The sequence below is a fragment of the Chinchilla lanigera genome, unplaced genomic scaffold (assembly GCF_000276665.1).
Source record: "Chinchilla lanigera isolate Chin_1 unplaced genomic scaffold, ChiLan1.0 scaffold00005, whole genome shotgun sequence".
Taxonomy (NCBI): domain Eukaryota; kingdom Metazoa; phylum Chordata; class Mammalia; order Rodentia; family Chinchillidae; genus Chinchilla; species Chinchilla lanigera.
The window spans coordinates 38,550,661-38,570,426 of NW_004955406.1; the positions used below are offsets into that span (position 1 = coordinate 38,550,661).

The 19,766-nt window shown below is 38.5% G+C and overlaps 1 protein-coding gene across 12 annotated transcripts in view; it reads left to right on the top strand.

Moving 5' to 3' along the window:
- Positions 1-19,766, top strand: part of Ppp1r12b (protein phosphatase 1, regulatory subunit 12B) — a 231,207-nt gene that overhangs the window by 145,364 nt on the left and 66,077 nt on the right. Inside the window, exons 20-21 of one of the 12 annotated variants that reach the window (XR_001236900.1) lie at positions 3,402-3,552; positions 13,691-14,071. The exons of 9 other annotated variants lie outside the window; for them this stretch is intronic. The gene's annotated coding sequence lies outside the window, so the exon portion shown is untranslated. Of the gene's footprint in view, positions 1-3,401; positions 3,553-13,690; positions 14,072-19,766 lie in introns of those variants that run through there. 2 more of the 12 variants (XR_259520.2, XR_001236901.1) reach the window with 2 other exon arrangements.

Consider the following 19,766-nt stretch of genomic DNA (forward strand, 5'->3'; position numbering starts at 1 on the left):
TTTTGGTTTTGGTTTTTCTCCGGTACCGGGAACCGAACTCACGACCTTGCGCTTGCCAGGCAGGCGCTTTGCCGCTGAGCTAAATCCCCAGCCCCTGCAGCGACTTTTGAGAATGGCCTGAAAGTCATTTGTTAGGCTGAAAAATAGTGCACTCAGTCAGTTGCTCAAGGCATCTTCTAGTGTTTACCATGTGTCAAACAGACTCCATTGTGAATCGAAAAGAATGACAGCCCGTTACCTCTAGACTGGTGACTTGAGTGTATGTAGTCAGTGGGGGTTGGCACAAGCACACTCTGGGTTCCAGTCTCTAGCCCCACCCATGGCTCACAGAAGGAAAGGCTGAGTCAACACAGGGTGAGAAGTCCGTTTTGTTAGTCTTATATTGGCTTGCTTCATTATTCCAGTTTATGTCCATGAAACTCTTATCTGTTTTTCTCCCCTGAGCCCTCTTTTATCTTAATGCTAGCAGGCATGAAGCCATTGTCTATATGGGCCCATAGAGCAAAGTACCTGGTGATGGCCTAGTGTAAATTGCCACAATTCTAATTCAAGACAGTCATCAGACTCTCAGGAATCTTTTGTTCACTTTTGCTTCCCTACTTTCACATCCAGACATCAGACAATAGAATTGACTCTGCAGCAGCAATAAATGAGCCAGAGGAGGGGAAGTCTATTGAAACATCACTGTTAGCTCATCAGTATGAACTGTGGCAAGAGGCCTGGGCAGTTCTTTTCCTTCTCAATTTTTGTTCCATAAATTTGATCTGCTTTTGAGGTCATACCAGCTCCCTTTTCTCTCTTAGCCCACTCCTTAATAATGGTATCTGTTATTTTTAAAGTTCACTCTTCCCAAGACTCAGATACATGTTTAAAAAAAAAAAAAACCTGAGGTATAATTTATCAATAAAATGGACAGATTTTAAATGAACCACTTGGCAAGGTTTGACATTTGCATATACAACCACCACCTAAATCAACATATAGAACTTTTCTGTCACTGTAAGAACTTTTCTCAGAGCCCAGCATGGTGGTGCATGCCTGTTATCCCAGCATTTGGAGAGGCTAAGGCAGGAGGATCGTTGTGAGTTCAAGACCAGCCTGGGCTACAAAGTGAGCTCAAGGCCAACCTGAACTGCAGAGCAAGACTCTGTCTCAAAAAAGACAAAAAAAAACCCAAAAAATAGTAATCTCATGCTCCTTTTCAGTCAGTTCCCTGTCTTGAAAGGCAACCATTCTTTCTTCTTTCGCTATTGGTTAACATTACCTGTTTGTTAGTATATATGGAATCATCCTGTCATCATTAAGGGTAGAAAGGAAACTTCAGTATTATTATCTTTGTCTTATGCGTCTAGTGAAGGTTAAAGCTAAAGTGATTTCAAGTGTGTACAGAGTTTCCCCCCACTTTTTAAAGATTTCAAAGGAAGATTCTTTAATTTCTCACACATATGTCAGTAATAACAATATGGTTAAGAAGGCTTTTCTGCTGTTTAACCTAAATCTCTGTTGATGTCATGAAATTCATTTCCTTTTTTATGTACCTAGAACAATGTAAACAAAATTTGTAAGATTTATGGCCAGGAATGGCCCTGATGGTTGCTCCCTGTAGAGGAGATGATGAAGCGGCCAGTCAGGCGTCGCTATGCTAGTGACACTGGAGAGCAAGGAACACGATGAGAAGACTGGGACCTGGCTTACGCCCAACAGACTATGTAGTTTTAGTCAAAACTTATCCCCGTCGGTAAATCATCAGCTAGTGAGACCAAGAAAGAATATGTAATTTGATGTCTTGCACCTCCTTGACAGATATGTTCAAAACAGTTCTGTTTCACTCTCCGTATCAGGTATGTGACAGTCTCTGAAAATCTTAAGAAATCCTTTGTCTTGCTAAGTCAAGAAACTGAATCTGAATCTTAATTTGAGGAAGAGGTTATTTCAATCATGCCTGAATGATTCAGTCTTGTTTTTATATTCAAGAGTGTATTTGATGTTTTCTTTACTATAGAGTAGCCCCCCTTATCCCTCAGGGATACTTTGCCAAATATCCAAGGGATACCTAAAACTGCAGATAGTAGCAAGCCATAAATATACCATGCTTTTTCCTATCTATGCATACCTATGATAAAGTTTAATTTGTAGGTTAGAGGGCCGGGGATATAGCTCAGCTGCAGAAGCGCCTGCTTGGCAAGCACAAGGTCCTGAGTTCGATCCCCAGCAACCCCCCCCCACAAAAAATTATAAGTTAGGTATAGTAAGTATTAGCAGTAATAAAATACAGTAATAATTATCTATTATAATTAAATCAGCAGTATCACTACTCTTGCACTTTGGGGTTATTAAGTAAAATAAGGGCTACTTGAACACAAATACCTGGCTATTGATATCTTAACGATTGAGCTGATAAGAAGGTTATGAAATGATGAACAGGCGGTGGAATGTACAGTGTGGATTGCTGGGCAGAGATGATTCATGTTGCAGACAGTGCACAGCAGGATGGCAGGAGATTTCATCTCATACTCAGAATATCACGCAATTAAAAAACTGAGTTATTCTGAAATTTTTATTTAATATTTTCAGACAGCAGCTGACTATAGCATAGGTAGCTAAAACCATGGAAAGCAAAATTGCAGACAAGGTGGGGACCTAGTATAGTAGAAACGGCATAGAATGTTTGCTGCAGAAGAAACACAGTCACATCATGGAAGGTGATGACCATTGCCATCTCTTCTTCCCTGCGTTTTTGGCCTGCCTTCCCTTTGCTTTATGTTGTGCTTTATTTGTTGCATTCTGCCCTACCCTCCTCCATTTATATATTTCCCTGGAGCAGCCTTATTTCCCAAACCAATTCTGTTGTATAATTAAATTTATCACTAGAGGGCACAAGTGGTCAACAGAAAACATGTTGATGTGCAACAGAATAGTGTCTTAAAGAAGCCAAGCTAAGATAAAATGCTTCCATTTTAAAGGAATTGTAAATGAACCCAGTTCAGTGTAGCTAAAGATATTTGCCTTCCAACTGGTTTGGGAGTCGTTTTGTTTTGTAGATATGGTATTGCTACATAGTTCTGGCTGGACTTGAGCTCATTATGTGGCCCAGGCTGGCCTCGAACTGTTGGTGATCTTCATGCCTCAGCCTCCCGAGTGCTGGGATTACAGATGTACAGCACCAAGCCTAGCTGCATCCCAACCTTTGATATCATAGAGTTAGAATTGACTTTAGAAATAACTTGGTTTAGGAACATCATCACAAAGTTAAAACTGTAGTCCAGAGAAGTAAATAATTATTTTGCATGTAAAATCTCTGCTAGGTGATCAATTCCCTTCATCAGGGAATCTTTTTATGCCTGAAATTAGGGTTTATGTCCATTTTCACACCCATTCACCCATTTGGTTTTTTTACTCAGCAGGTTACATGTTCGAATTGACTTGCTAGTAGCATCTCACCTCCTTGAGCGAAGGAACATCTTCTTGAAGGACAACTTAAAAGTCTACTCAGAGTATCAAGATTCAGTGGGTAGAGAGAGCATCAGCATGGTTCTGCTGTCCTTGACATAGGTGGGTGGTTATATTGGTTAGGAAGTAAGAATTTTCATACTTTTATCAGGAAATTGTTCTCCACTCCACTCCTTGCAGGATCTCTGTTGCTTTAGGAAAATGAGGTGGTACTCAATCTGAACAAAGCGACCAACACCTTACCCTCAAAGTTGGTAATGAGACTGTCCTTATCCTGAATGGAACTAGCAGATTGGATTACTAATCATCCCTCAAAATGCATTGGTAAAGGAGATATTATTAAGGAATTATTATTTCATGGATATCAAGGTACCTGTCCTAGATAACTGGTGATGTGCTAGTGGCAAGATCTGTTAGTATCATGTTCCAAGAAATTCAGTGTAAGGTTCTCAAACTAAGTAAAAGAACACAGCTGAAATTTGCTAGCAAAGTTTGATTTTGAACTTTAATGAAAAATAAATGCCTCAGAAATGTTTCTAATGCTAAAAGCCACTAAATACATTTTCCATTTTGTCCTGCCTTCCCTTTTATGTCTTCCTGTTCTTTCCTTCAACAAGTGCTTTTAAATCCCTATTATGGTTAAGCATTTGTCTAGATACTGGGGCTGTAACAATAAACAAAAAACTCTGTTCTTATGGAATTTACATTCTGCTAAGGAAGATAGACAATAAAACAACTGTGTAAAGTAAATGCTATATTAACAGGTAATGAGTGCTGTGGAAAAGCCATACATAGTAGATAGAGTAGCAAGAAATCAAAAGTCCCACTGTGGACAGGAAGTTGACATAAAGAGGGTGGTCAGGTAGGCCTTAGTGACAGAATATCATTAGAACCTAGATTACAGGAAGTGGGGAACCATCAGACATATGGTGGGGGCGTGTTACAGGCAGAGGGAACAGCATGCTTGAGGACAGGTGGACAAAACCCAATGTGGCGGGAGCAGAATGAGCAGCAGGGCTAGATGGTATAGACTGTAAGTCATTGTGAGAACTTCAGCTTTTAAGTGAATGTATAAGATATCTATTACAGAGTTTTGAGTAGAAGCGTGATACATTCATATTTTAATGGATCATTCCACCTACCATGTTGAAGAATATACTCAGAAGAGACACCTGTAGAAGCAGGAATATCAGTTAGAAAACTATTCCAATAATACAGGAAAAACAGGTGGTAGTTTGGACACAGGTGATAGCTGGCAGAAAAGATGCAGGAAGCTGTCATATTCAGGATATATTTTGAAGTTAGAACCACCTAGATTTGTCTTTGCCTTTAAGTATAGAGCAAGAAAACAACGAGGTAATTTTTGACATCAAAGCTTTTAGCTAAGGAAAATGGAAGGTGGGTTTTTCAGGAAACTGAGATGGAGAATACTATAGGAAAAATAGACTTGGTAGAACAAAAGCAATCATTTAGTTTCGGGTTTAGAAGTGTTAAATTTAAAAAGTTTTATTGACATTTTTATATGGAAAGTTCACAAGAATAGTTGGATATAGGAGTCTGGGTTTTGGTAAAAGGTTCAGGCTGGATATGTAAACCTGGATGGCAGTAGATATACAGCTTGTACTTAAAACCATGGAATTGGATAACCTTACCAGGAGAGTAATTGCATACAGAGGAGCAGCCCAAAGACAAACCCTGGGGCACTCCAGAGTTCAAAGTGAGAAAAGAAAGAACCAGCGTAGGAGACTTTGGGATCCTGGCACTTGACACCAAAAACATGAATGCAGTTTCCCCCTGTGTTTCAAAAGCAAAACAGAACAATGCCTAGGTTTGTTATTGTTCTTGTTTTAACATTTATTCTCAACTTGTAAAGGGATGTTACACATGAACTCTGCTGAGCCTTTTACATAGTGGTGCAAGAGAGCTAGATGTCCCAGAGCATCCTCTGACAACTTCTAAAATAAAAATCACTACCTCTTTGCAAACTTTGTCCAGAAGACTTTGAAGCCCAGGGATATCATGAAACTGTTTTTATCATAGCAGAGGGGTTCTGTTGATTAACTGTGCCTACACATGATCTGCTAAGTTGACACACCTTTTGGTCCCCTTTGCTTTGCTGAATTCTTTTCAGCTTCATTACATGTTTGACTAATACTTCCGTTTCAGTTAAGAATTTTTCTTTGATAAACTTCTTTGTAGGTGGTGTTGTGTACTAAAATTTGATTTATCTCGGTGATGACTAGAATGGCCACTATAGAATGAATTTTTAAAACTGAAAGAGACTATAAAGACCATCTAATTACCAGGCCTAGCGGTACATGCCTATAATTCCACCATTCTGAGAGCCTGGGCAATTTAGTGAGACCCTGTTTTTCTCCAAAAGAAAAAAAAAAGTCTGTTTCACTCAACTAAATCTTGATAGCTGTTATATATCTTGTATCATATACTCATAAATTGTTGACCACCAGCATAATATAGAATGCAGGCCCATGGACGAGATGCTCTGGATTAAAAATTAAAATTATTTTCCAAATCTGTGAGTTTCTAAGTCAGACAAGGATAAAGCTTTGGAATGCTTTCATTGAGCTTAGAATTATGTCATTTTGAAGTTGTTTATTTACCCTAAAAATGGATTATTTGGAGAGTAAGAGCGATAGCCCAGATTCCTCTGTATGTCTCCAACATACCTCTAACATATAGGTGAAAACTTTTGAGGAATAAGTTTTAGAACAGATTGCTGAGGTAGGGGGAAAAGTGAGTAGAAAGGGGAAGAGTAGGAACAAATGTTTCAATTTTTGTTTGGAACTTTCTGAGCTCCTGAGTAAATCAAATCCCTGCCAATTTCTCCCACGATCAAACAGGCTTTTATTTTTATGACTAATTTACCCCTCCTAGTTACACCTTTCTGCCAGTGCTTCCAACAATTCTGGTTTGTAGATCTTTACTGTTTTTCACCTTCTTTCTTTAAGTAAATAATAGCTCTTTTTTCTATTTTTTCTCATTTTTCACAGCTTTGATTCTGGCTATTTGCTGGTTCTTTTCTCTCAAACAGTACTTTTAAATCTTGTTACTTAATCTTGCAAAGCCCCTTGATCTGCTGGGAAGTATCCAGCAATTTTCTGTCCGCTTTCCACCACTGGGCAGTTCTTTGCCATTTTCCTTTTAGGTAAAATCCTAGGTCTGTTTTGCTTTCCCCTCTCTCTGAGGCCTGATTGCCTAATATGGTAAGGTATTTCCCAGACGAGACTGCACTGTCCAGATAGAACAACAGCTTGACTGAGTTTAAAGGCATGGTAGGTGAGCTATCAGATAGACTTTAGTTATTTTTGCAGTAATTTTTTGCAGTGTACCACAGAACAACCAGTCTTTTTTTCCCCTCCTTAATGCACCTCTATTGTTTTGACAGAGTTAGAAAGATAGTAAAATGTGGATGTTCTCCTCAGAACCTGTTTATCTTTAGACCGATGAGAAAGAGGGGAGGGAGTGAGGGGTGGAGCACGGGGGATGGAAAAGTAGTTAGCTTGTCCCTAACTTGAGAAGGAAGGTTTTGAAAAGTCTGAGAAGTTTGATAACATGTAATGTTCATAAGAATATTAAAAAATAAGGATAGATTTAATAAGCGATGGCTGTTATAAACAGTGCTGTTATGCGCAGCCCTTGGGAGTTGGCAGGCATTTTTCACGGAGAAAGCCGTCCTGAATTTGTATCCTTGATGACAGTGGGGAGTCCAGGAAAGGAGAATGAAGACTGGGGAATGCAGCTAGCCAACTCCGTGTGTTATCAGGCTGCACTAAAGAATCTTCTCTAGTGGCTAACTCCACGCAGACCTGGAAGGATCTCTCTTCTCACTGTACATTTGCTCTTGCTTTGTGACTGTAGTTTCTTAAAATACTGCAGATGTTGTGATTTTCTAAATATGGGTTGTGCCTTGCTCTAGCCCAAGCTACGTAAACCATATTAAGAACAAAGTTTCTTTTGGCATCATCCTTTTATGGACTTTATTAATTTTAGGTCATGCTGTTGCTAAGGAAATCTCAGTAATCAAAGATCACATGTATTCCTTGGAGACCGTAAAATTGGACCCAGTGTCCCATTACATCAGTGAATTCTGCTTTAATCAGAAATCTTTTTAAAGATAGAATAAACTGACCTTAAAGGTATCTGTTTGGGTTTCATTGAAATATCTTATCCAGAGATGTAGATTTATCCAACTACCAAGGACAGTATAGTGAAGCTCTTGACTTTTTTTCTTCTGCTTTCTTCATTCTGCTTCCAGGTGCCTTCGAGACATCAGTTTGTGTTAGCAATCAAAAATACATGTGACCTTGTGTGTTTTTGTTGAAGGATACTAATAAACTTCAAATTCTGATGTCTTCTTTTTTTATGATTTCATTAGAGAAAATTTATGAAGTTCAAAAAAGTATAAAATAGTGGTTTTCCAAACCAGCAGGATCTTATCTGGAGGAGCTGTAAACTTTTGTAGGAGTACTTTCAGGGGACACAGCAAGGGAGATGTGGATGCATTTGGTGGAAGAGGGCAGAGCTGCTAAACTGCCTAAGATGTCTTGTATCAAACGATGAGCCTAAAGCTTGCTTGACCTTTTATTGTTTCCCTGGATAAATGAAAAACTCGTGTATCTGCATCTAAAACCAATGTTATGTGTAAACTCAATTGGTAGGGAACAGTTCTAAAAACTTAATTAACAGATAAATTGTGGAGAAATTATACTTCAGTTTTACTCATCATTGACAGTAGTATGTCTTGTATAATGGTTGCATATCCAGCACATTCTACAGGCCTGCATTTGACCTCTGTCTTCATGCTACTTCTGTGATGCACCCAAACCTCTGACTACATTATGCTGCCTAGTGTGATTGGCCTAAGAATTAACACATTTAAAAATACATATTTAGGAGCTGGAATGTGGCTCGGTGACAGAGCACATAAGGTCCAGGCTTCACTTAATCCCCAACACTAAGGTGTGTTTGTGTTTTCATGTATATATATCTCATTATAAATTACTTGCATTTATTTCTATATTTTTATGATTTATGTAAATTTCATATCAGTGCATTTCATTTCAAGATAGTAAAAGGTAGAAGATTTTAAAATACTTGTTATAAAGCTGAGTTATTTCTGCTTAAGAAAAAATTGTCATAATCATTCTATTCAGAAAAATTATTGTTAACATTCTGGTGAATTTCCTGCTGGTATTTCCCCAGTCAGTCTGTATGTCTCTCTCTTTTTTTCTTTCTTTCTTTCTAAGCATATTCAAGACCAACCAATGATATTCTTGAGAAAAGATCATTTTCAACTAGAGCATTCTTGGACCCCGTCATTACCATGATGACAGTTTCATAAGATTGTCTTCAGAGTATTTGGGTTCAACTCTTTTATCAAAGTCATCAGTCCTATGATAGCTTTGATCATAAGAAGGCCTCCACGAATAATTGTCCCCCTTTCAGTTGGAGTCTAAGGGTTACCTTGGTCATGAAAGTATTCATTTCTTCTGTTGATAGCATGGCTGGAGAGCCTTAACCATGGCTTAGGTTTAGCTAATGTTAGAGTGCTAACCCCATGATTTAGATAGAGAGCTGAGTGTGGCATTTGAAGCCCCCTTTCAGCAAACAAAGTGTTTTATAGATTTGCGCTAGCAGGAATGTTGAATTTGAGGCCTAACAGATGTTGCCTATAAAAGTGTTATTTTGGTAGGACCTCAAAGGTAGAATAGTTGGAACAAAAATATAAAGATGAATGGTTACAAGATACCAGCTTTTAAATTTTCTCCATATAATCTTAGTTTTCAATCAGGCAAGTTCAAGAATCAAACAACAGTCCTTGAGTGGCATGAATCTCTTCATAGGGAAACCATAGTTTTAAATCCAAATATGATCCTTTAGGCTACATAAATGTCCACATAGATGTACTTTAAGAATGTGGGCTTTTAAAACATATCTGACGTTTTGCGCACTAGAATTTTTTTTTTTTTTTTCTTTTGAGACAGGGTCTCGCTATGCAGTTCAGGCCGGCCTTGAGCTCACTTTGTAGCCCAGGCTGGTCTCGAACTCGCAATGATTCTCCTGCCTCAGCCTCCAGAGTGCTGGGATTACAGGCGTGCGCCACCACTCCTGGCACTAGAATTTTTAAAATGTTTTCTTATAACTTGTACTTATACGTTAAATTATGCTGATATGTTTGGCCCTGAGAGGAAAAGAAGGACATTTTCAAAACCTGCTTGGCAAAGCTGAGCACAATGGTGCATGCCTGCATTTCCAACTATTTGGGAGGCTGAAGTGGGATGATCACTTGATTCCCATTCAGGCCAGCCTGAGCCACATGACAAGATGTCTCAAAAGCAAACAAGAAAAAATCTCTTGAGTGACTTAGTAGCTCAAACCAAAATAGCTATTATGTTTTTGGAGCTTATAGCTCTTATGTTTCTGAAATTTTTTTCAGTTGATAGAAACATTGTAAGAGAAAAAGAACATGTTTGGATATTATGTCACCAAATAAAACTTTTTATACTTGAAGGTGGCATTTTACTAAGGAGTTGGGGGCTTTCAAAAGTGATATGCCAAACCAGTGAGTTGCAGAGCTGTCTGTTGTGACTGAGTGCTGAGTTCTCACTTCCGCAGGGGTTTGGTGTACCTGCTTTCTGACTGCGGGGCAGTCAGCCCTGCCTTTCTGAGGCTGACGGAGAGGGCCAGGGTTTATACCTGTTCCTAGCAGTATGGTAGGGGAGGAATGATGGCAGCAGGGTTAGCTCAGTCTTCACTTTTGGCACATGGTGCTCTGTATCAGTTTTTATGTAAAGGGTCTGATAATAAATATTTTCTGCTTTGGGGATCATGTAACCTTGAAACCTCTCAGCTCTGATTTTGTAGTAAGAAAGCAGCCATAGACAATATGTGAATAAGTGAGAGTCACTATAGTCCAAGACAACTTCATTTACAAAAGTAGCCTCGTGGACTGGATTTGCAACAGTTTGCCGGCCTCTGTGCTAAGTTACTGATCCAAAAAAAAAAACATCCACCGATGTCAGGGTGATTCCAGATGTCCGTTTCTCTCATTCATGAATTTCTCTGGTAAGTCTGATTCTTTACTGTCATCAGCAGTTTGTGGAACAAGGGAAGTCATTTTGGTCTGAGATGTATGTTGTCTGTTTGTCTTCACTTGGAAAAACGTCCGTGAGAAGCTGCTTGAATAAGACAGTGAGGAAGAGAGACTTTTTGTCCATGTCATTTTAGGTGTAATTTCACTGTTCTGTTTCACTTCATTACTTTTTGAGGAACAAATCTAAAACAATTCTCCCAACATGTTCCTAATTTGTTTGTCTCATCTCACCTTACCTTCCCAATGATCTGTCTTTGATGTTAGCTAAGATTGCAGTTTGAGGCTATATAATCACTTGACACTTTAGAAATTCTGGTTTTTGTGGACTGTGACCACAAGTGAGTTTGCCTTTAAGGCTCACATATTCTTGGATCAGTGCTTGTCAGAGGAGTATTAATTTCTATAATTCATTTTAATTGCCAGTTGTCATTTGAATTCCTTAGTCAGAAGGAAATTATGAAATTTATTCATCTTTGCCCTGTCAGCTTTCAGCCTACTGAATATATGCAGAAGAAACTTTGCGGGGATTTGTGGGGAGGGTAACAAACTCTTCAAAACTTTGCATCTGCTTGCTTAAAGTAATAGGTAAGAGAAGTAGATTTTTTGAAAGAGAAGTTGAAATCCTGATTCTTTAATAGCTTTAAGAAAAAAAAAATGATGAAAGCCGATAGTGTGTCACAGCAAAGACTCACAAATGAATTGAGCTTGTGTTGGTACCGTTAATTTTTTTTACCAAGTTAGTAAAATCAGATCCTTTCTTGAGAATGAGTCTACTCCATGTATGACATGTTGTATGAGATCACTGGAAACCTCCAATGGTTCTGGAATAAAAACTAGTGAAATATTTGGATGACTTTTAAGTGATTTCTGGAATGTCTGATTTGGAGCTAGGGGCTCATGGTGACACTGATATCCACCAAGCCAATAATAACCCAATAGGTAAAGCTTGTAAGTAATCTCCCTCAAATTTTTCAATAAGAATAACTGTGACTCTTCATGTATAATACAGATTTTCAGACCCTTCCCCTTGAGATTCTGAATAGAAGAGAATGTGATACATATAATATAAAGCCTGGGAATATTATAGGTCTCGAAGGTGATTCTTAATAGGCAAGTTTGACAAATAGTGTGTGTTCCTAGAGGTATGATGTTTAGGGATTGCTAACCTCCCAGGTAGGCCATCATTACAACAAATTAACTGTGTCACACGGAGAAAGATTAGAGCCAACTTCTACCCTTTCCTCTCTTCCAGAAATTCACATTTAACCCAGAGTGCTACATTCTCAAAGGCACCTTAGAACAGTCTGATCACACTTTTCTCACAGTAACAGCATGCATTCAATCAACTGTATCAAGCACTCTGCATTAGAGGTACAGAAATGTACGAAGCAGATAAGAGCAGTAGTATTTCTTCCGTGATACATATACAGGTAACTTGTAGATTTCTTGTTGGGAAAGTGAGTTAATTCCCATCTGACTTAATGGGATATACACATACTTTTTATAAGAAAGCAATTAGAGCTAGAGGCTAGGCTCCAGATGAAAGATAATTAACTAGGTTTCTAATGAGAGATATAGACAGAATGAGGACATTTAAGAAATGTGATAATAGCAGGATGTAATATTTTACTGGATATGAATGATGAAAAATAGAGTCGAGAGGATACATGGATTGTTAGAAATAGTATTGGTTTTGGAGCTCAAAGCTGGTTCTATCTTTTTTTTAATTACATGATCTTGTAAAAATAATTTAACTCTAAAACTTCTTTAATCTGTAAAAATGAAATTATTATCCCTATTTTGTAGGTTTGATGTAAGGAACAGAAATAATAATGTATTTATGGTGTTTAGCATGATTCCTATCTTTAGTAAGTTATGTTTTTTGTTTTGCTACTGAGGCTGGAACCCAGGACTGTGCACAAGCTAGGCGAGTACTCTACCACTGAGGTACATCCTCAGCCTAATTTCATTTCATTTCATTTCATTTCAAGACAGGGTCTCACTTAGTTACGCAGGCTGGCTTGGAATTTATAATCCTCCTGCCTCAGTCTCTGAAGTAGTTGGAATTACAGGTCTGTGCACCATGCCTGACTTTGCATTAGTATAAATGAAAGTTACTAGTGTAATGGTACTTTACCATTCTTTGTCCTCCCATCTCTAGCTTTCGCAAATGTTATTCCCATTTGCTAGAACGCTCTACCTCTTGTTTTACTGTCTCATCCTCTCCCTACTCCCTCCACCTTACAAAACAAAATTATTATTATGTTAGGCCTTGCTTCCAAGAAGTGTTTTGTTTTGACCCTTCACCAATGCAGACTAGTTTTCCTTAGTACCTTGAATTTATCTTTAATTAACAGTGGTAATTATACTGTGTTGCATTTGCCAATTAAACAGAACTTAAGAGTATGGTTTCTTGTTCATTATTTTTCCCCTACCTCTAGCAGAATTCATAGTTTTTTTTTTTTTTTTTGGTTTTTGGTTTTTTTCTGGTACTGGGAACCGAACTCACGACCTTGCACTTGCCAGGCAGGTGCTTTGCCGCTGAGCTAAATCCCCAGCCCCAGAATTCATAGTATTTAGATATGTTTTCTATGACGATTGGGAAAACAGTTCAGTTAATGACATTCATGTTTCTGATGATGAAAACTGCATGGATAACCTTCTGTTAATAAGATTGAAAATTCAGGAGGAAGACATGCTTGGGGTAGAAGATAATGATTTTGTTTCTGAACATGGTGAATTTGAGGTACTTATCAGACATAAAAAAGGATATGTCCTATAGGCAGTTAGGTACTCCGGCCAGACATTTGAGGAAATTCCATGGGTAGAGATAAAGATTTCGAAGACATTAGCTCACTAATAGTGGCTCCCCGCACCCCCCTGCACATAAAAATTTGGGCTGTCTTTATTGCCCAAACTGTCATGATGATCTTAAATTCAGGTGGAAATGTATAGGATGAAAGGTTAGGGAAAAAAAAAAAAGGTTGGAGGAATCACACTTTCTAAAACTTTCTAAAAAGCTACAGTACTCAAGAGCATATAGTACTGACATGAAGTTAGACATATAGGTCAGTGGATTAGAGAGTCTTGAAATAAACCCTTTATTTACAGACAATTGTTTTTCAGCAAGGGCAGCAGAGGCATTCAGTGGGGAAAGAAGAGTCTTCAACACATGGATACCTAAAATGCGAACGAAGTTGGACCTCTACCTCACACCAAATACAAAGTTAATTAAAAACGGATCAAAGACTTAAATGTAAGAGCTAAGCTATCAGAATCTTACAAGTAAAATAAGCAAGGTGAATATTTGTGATCTTTGGGCAGTGAATTCTTAAATACTAAAGGCATAAGCCATAAACAGAAAAATAGATAAGTAATATTTTATAGAAAACATTTGTAACTTAGAAAATCATCTAGAAATGTATAGTAAATACAACCCAAATGATGGAAGGAAACATTTGCTAGTCATATTTCCTATCTGGTAAGGTCTAGTACCTTGAATATATAAAGAACACTAACTTTGCTTTTTTTTTTCTTTTTTGAGACAAGGTCTCAGTATGTAGTTCAGGCTGGCCTTGAGCTCACTTTGTAGCCCAGGCTAGTCTTGAACTCACAATGATCCTCCTGCCTCAGCCTCCTGAGTGCTGGGATTACAGGCATGTGCCACCACACCTGGCAGAACACTAACTATTAAAAGGTTAAAAAAACCAAATTTTTTAAATTAAAAAAACAACTTGCAAAGATATAGCTCCAAAAATACACACACTATCATAATACACACATAAAGAGCTGGCGATGTAGCTCAGTGGTGCAGCACCTTCCTGGCTAGCACAAGGTCCTGAATTTGATTCTTGGTACCAAAAAATACTAATAATACACACATAAAAATATGTTTAAAATCATTAGTTATTAAAGAACTGCAGATCAAAGCCACAGTGAGATACCATTTCACACACACTGGGATGGCTATAACTTAAATAAATACATGAATGAATGGATGCAATGATGTGGAGAAATAATAATCTTCATATATGCCTGCTGTAAATATAATGAATAAAACAGTAAGGTCCAGATCCTGACTCTTCATTTCAGTCTCTGACCCCAAACGCAATGCCTTTTGCTCAGATGAAGCCTCTCTCCCCATGCCGAAGGCCCAGGAAATCCAAATTCCCCCTGCCCCTAGCATGACCTCTGTGGTCAAATGACTGCCCTAGAGGGTCTGCCTGACTCAACTGCCTCGTAATTCAGAACATTCCAAGCAAACTGCCCACCTGACAGTTGCATAAATAATTTACTTCACCCAAAAAGACCAAACCTTAAAGATGAGCAGAGCAGTTAAGACTGGGATACCTGAAGGTGATCTGCTAGGCTCATGTTTAGATGGTTCCTTGAAAGGCTGTGGGCTTTCAGTGTCTCACTGACTACAGGTTGGACCAACTGTGCAAGCAGGTAGACCAAGGCCTGGCTGAGAACAGGCATTAGCTGCACCCGCTCTGAACGTGTACCTTCCTGTTCATATCTTTTGTCACCAAAACTTAGTGCTTACTGTGTGAACTGTAGTCATTTCTCACTCAGGCACCTCTGTATAGAGCCTGCCTGGAGCAGTTAGAGCGATGGATGCTACTAGGATGCTATCAGGATACTGCGGAACCTCTGCTAGGCAGAGAGCATTGGGTTCCTCGACTGCAGATCTCTTTCCTTGTGTATGCTGTATTTAAAAGTTTTTGACCATCTTGTATCCTTGAGTCATGATCATTGGTCTCCTTCCTCTTTGAACCCACTGAAATCCTGGCTTCTCTCAGTGGAAGAGAAAGTTTCTGACAAATTCTTCCTCTTCTTCATATCCATTAAAATTCTCTATTGACTCCAAAAGAAAAACAATTTTGACAGCTAGATAATCTTCCTCCTTCATGGTGTCGTCCAGACTCTCCACAAGCCAATCATTTGCTAGTCCCTGGATTGCCTCAGAATCTCTATGTCATGTGAATGGGGGCAGTGACATTGCTGTGGTAGCTTTTCTTGTTATCCAGAGTTTTCCTCTGCAAGTGACTGATCCAGAATATTTTCATGGTCTTTTCTTGGTCTTGAAGCCACCTATTTCCTTGCAGTGTACAGCAGTCTCTACTGGGCCTCCACCTGTGAGGCACAAGCCAGGAAAATACAGGTCAACTGCATGGTAGAAACAGGTCTCTGCCACCTTGTGTTGGCCCTGACCAGTATCAGCTGAAACCAGGGTTAGTGGCAGCAGCTGATCTTAGGGTGTATGATCTGGGGCAACAGTTACCTGATAATAGCTTTCAGCGAAGAAAAAGATGACATATTCCAAGGTTAACTTGGAAAGCAGTTGTTACTAGCCATACTAGCCATACTGGTCCATATTCCTCATTGCTCTCCAAGAAACATGGAAGGCAACCTTGGTGGAAAGGAAAAAGGTTCAAAGCTAGTGCTAAGGGAGACAAGGATGCCTTTGCCTCAAATCTTTGCATCCTTGAACAAGTGTGCAAGGGCTTTTATTGCAAGGAAGAAAGAGAAGGAGAGAGTGAGACAACAGACAAGGAAATTTCCGTGCTGTTTTATCCCCTGGCCATTCTTGGCTCCTTTCCTTCCTTGTGGAAGGGAAACTGGACCCCTCTTCCTGGGGTCACCATCTGTACATTTGTTTCAGACAGATGTTACACTAGTTTTCTGGCAGAGGCTAGTTTTCTGTCCATTTGCACTGAGGAGAGGAAGTGGCGGTGTATACTCTCGGCATAGGGTAGTTGAAGCAGCAGCTTCTGTCTTAAAAAAAAAAAAAAAAAAAAGAAAGCCCTAATTTTTACAGATCTATTTTACCTTCTCCATTACACAGTGGTTTCAACTTTTCTTCCCTAGTATTCAGAGGGTTATGATACACTTAGACGAATAATTGTGGTTCATTATCAGGAGGATTCTGAAGCAGTGATAGTCAAAAAGAGCAGATTCTCAAAATTGTGAAGTGCTAAGGAGGACTGAGCCCTGGGTACAAGTGTTTAAGGGAGAGGAGATGTGCCCATGAAAGGGATCCAAAGGAAATGGTCAGAGAAGGAAGGGAGCCAAGAAAGTATTCTACAAAGCAAGAGAATGAAAAATTCCAGGACTGTTTGTGGCAGAAACTTAACTTCATATATAGCCGGAGCAAAAAGCTCTGTGTAACCAGGAAATCTGCATATTGATTCTATGCTGGCTTCAGGCACAGAAAACTGAAACTTTGTCAGCAAAGCTCTTTTTTGCATAAATCACAAAAGAAGGATCTCTAGCCACTTTCCATGTATCTGATTGGCCCTGCTGGATCAGGTGTACTTCTTGAACGAGTTTCTATAACAAGAGACTAAAAAAGACTGAGTAGGAGAGGCAGTGAAGCATGGCAGTTAAAAGCCTGAACTCCTGAACCAGGTTGAGTTCAAATCCCTGCTCTGCTACTTACTGTGTAATCTTGGCAAATCTTCCTGTGCCTCAGTTTCCTCAACTCTAAGATGAGAGAAATACAGTACTGCATAGGGCATGTCTTTTAATGAGCTAATATATATGTGTCTGACACATTAAATTCTCAATGAATGTTAGTTCATTCATTGAACTGTAGTGTGATGATAATGACATTGGTAATGGCTGAGGTGGTAATAATGATGAAGAAGGAATAGCAGGCATAGAACCTACCACTTTGAGGGATATAGTCAAGAAGCAGTCACATGGAGCAGCTTCCCAGTTGGAAATAGGAATTCTACCAGAAAAAAAAAAGGGATCAAGAACTAGAAAGTCAAACTGTAGCTGCCAGCAGGAGTCTATAATCACATCCAGCAGTTTGAGAGTCGAAGGGGATTGTGTAGATTGGGAAGTAAGAAGTTGCTGACTTGGAGCAGTTTGGTAGAGTGGAGCTGGGGAGCATCACAGAATGGTGTCTGCTCTTTGTGACTCATCTGCAGGTAGTGATGTGGACAGGCTTTCTGGTGTCAGCAGCTTTGGATCAGTAGTCATTTGCTTGTGCACAAAGGTCTAAGGTCATTCACCATTTAAAACAATCCTCACTGAAGCTTAAAGAGTTCCAGCAGCTCCAATTGTCATCTCATTTAGCACTTCATGGTACTGTAATTGACGGATTCCATGATTTGTTCTGAGTTGCTTCCCCCTAAAAATCCTCAGTTCACATTTCTGCTTTCTCTCCTTGAGAGCAGATGATTGATCACCATTCTTGCCTCCTCCAGCAAAGATACGGTGAAGGAATGGAAAACTGTGTTACTTTTTCCTCCAAGGAACACTTTCCACATTATGCTAACAATTATGAAAAAGAGTTATTCAGATTAGTAAGTGAAGTGTCATTGTCAGTCTTCATCAGATGTTCTTTATTGACAATGTTCTTTACGTCATCCTTTTTTGGCATGTTTTTTTCCTCTCTGTGTCTTGTTTAGTTGTTACAGAATGCTTTCAGAAAGTTTAATTTAGGATCAACAAACAGCTAAAGCTGTCCCAGGGTTATTTTAGCTAAGGAAAATTTTATAGACTAGTTGTAGAAAACGGCCCTTAGGTAGATATATTTGGGAAAAATTAACTGTCTAAACTATTGAGTTTTCAATTTATAAACATGCCATCTTAATTTATTAGGGTTCTCTTTAATTTTCTAAACAACCTATTGTACTTTTCAGTGTAGAGGGCTACATGTCTTTTGTAAATTTCATTCTAATATTTTCCATATTTTTATATATGTGGAATTATTTATATTTTCAAATTGCTATGAGTACAAAAGAGATCATTGATTTTTTTTTGATACTGGCTTTGTATTGTGTCACCTTATTATATTTATTCTAGTAATTGTTTTAGTTTGCTGTTACCTATAACTAGCCTTCAAGGAATAAATTTGAGTTAGGTACTAATGATTATTAGAAAACTACTTTAAAGTAATGTGCAACCTAATACTAAAAACTGTAAATTAAAATTTATAGTGAAATAGGATTTTTTTCATCAATCATAATAGGAAAAAACCTAAAAAGATAATGCCCAGTTTAGGTAAGAGTATAGTGAATTGGGGCCTTCTCATATTTCCCTGTTAGACTTACAAATTAATTCCTTTTCAGCAAGCAAACTGCCCAACTATTAGACTTGAATTTGTCCAGGCTTTTACTTATGGAAATTTATCTCTAGGAAATAATCTGATGTATCGGAGTAGACAGACAAACACATACATATATATGCATGCTTTATACACAGAAATTTTCATCACAAAGCGTGTTGGTCATTCCATACTAACTTTGAGTGCCTTCTCTGTGAAACAGTCAGGCACTATCAAACAGAACAGACTTGGGGCCGAGGATTTAGCTCAGCGGCAAAGTGCCTGTCTGGCAAGCGCAAGGTCGTGAGTTTGATTCCTGGTACCGGAAGAAAAACAAAAAAACAAGCAAAAAGACACATGGGTCCAAACAGAACAGACTTGGTCCATCTAACTATTTATAGGAGTGGAAAAATTGGAAACAACCTAAATGTCCAGCATTCTGGCAGTAGTTAAGTAAACTATGATTCATCCATGCAGTGGAATACTATGAATCATCATTGGTTTTACCCTTCCCTGCCTCTTTCCTAAGACTAGTGTGGAATATAAAGCAGTCTTTAAAAGTGAGTTATAAAGTTAATGCACTCTGGATAAATGCTTATAACAAAATATTACTGAATGAACGAGATACAGAATCATAGATGTGATGTGTTTATGACCAAGGGGAAACTGAGAATACACAGGACAAGTGAGAAGACTAGGGAAGTCACCAAGAATTAATGTTGGTTGTATTCTGTGATCAAACTGAATGTGACTTTTTCTGCTTATTTTTTCTAAATTTTTTCTAATAAGCCTTTGTTACTTATATAATTCTTTATCTATAAATGCTTTCGTATTAGAAATTTACAAAATGTGAAGGTTTTCATGAAAATGAAGACTGCTCAGTGGCCTTTCCATGAATCAAGTGGGAATTTATCAAAGGTTTTTACCACCTTCTGACTGGTTGTCTATTTCAGCTCTGGTGAACATATCAGATAGTGATTAGAAATCTATTGGACACCCACCCTTGTATCTGATGTCACCTGGATCCACACATACAGCAGTATAGATGCAGTGTACAGTACTGTGTCTCACATAGGTGTAGATGGCAACATGCTTTTCAATGATTTTTTTTTTAGAAAACGCTATATCTTTAGTGTGTTATCT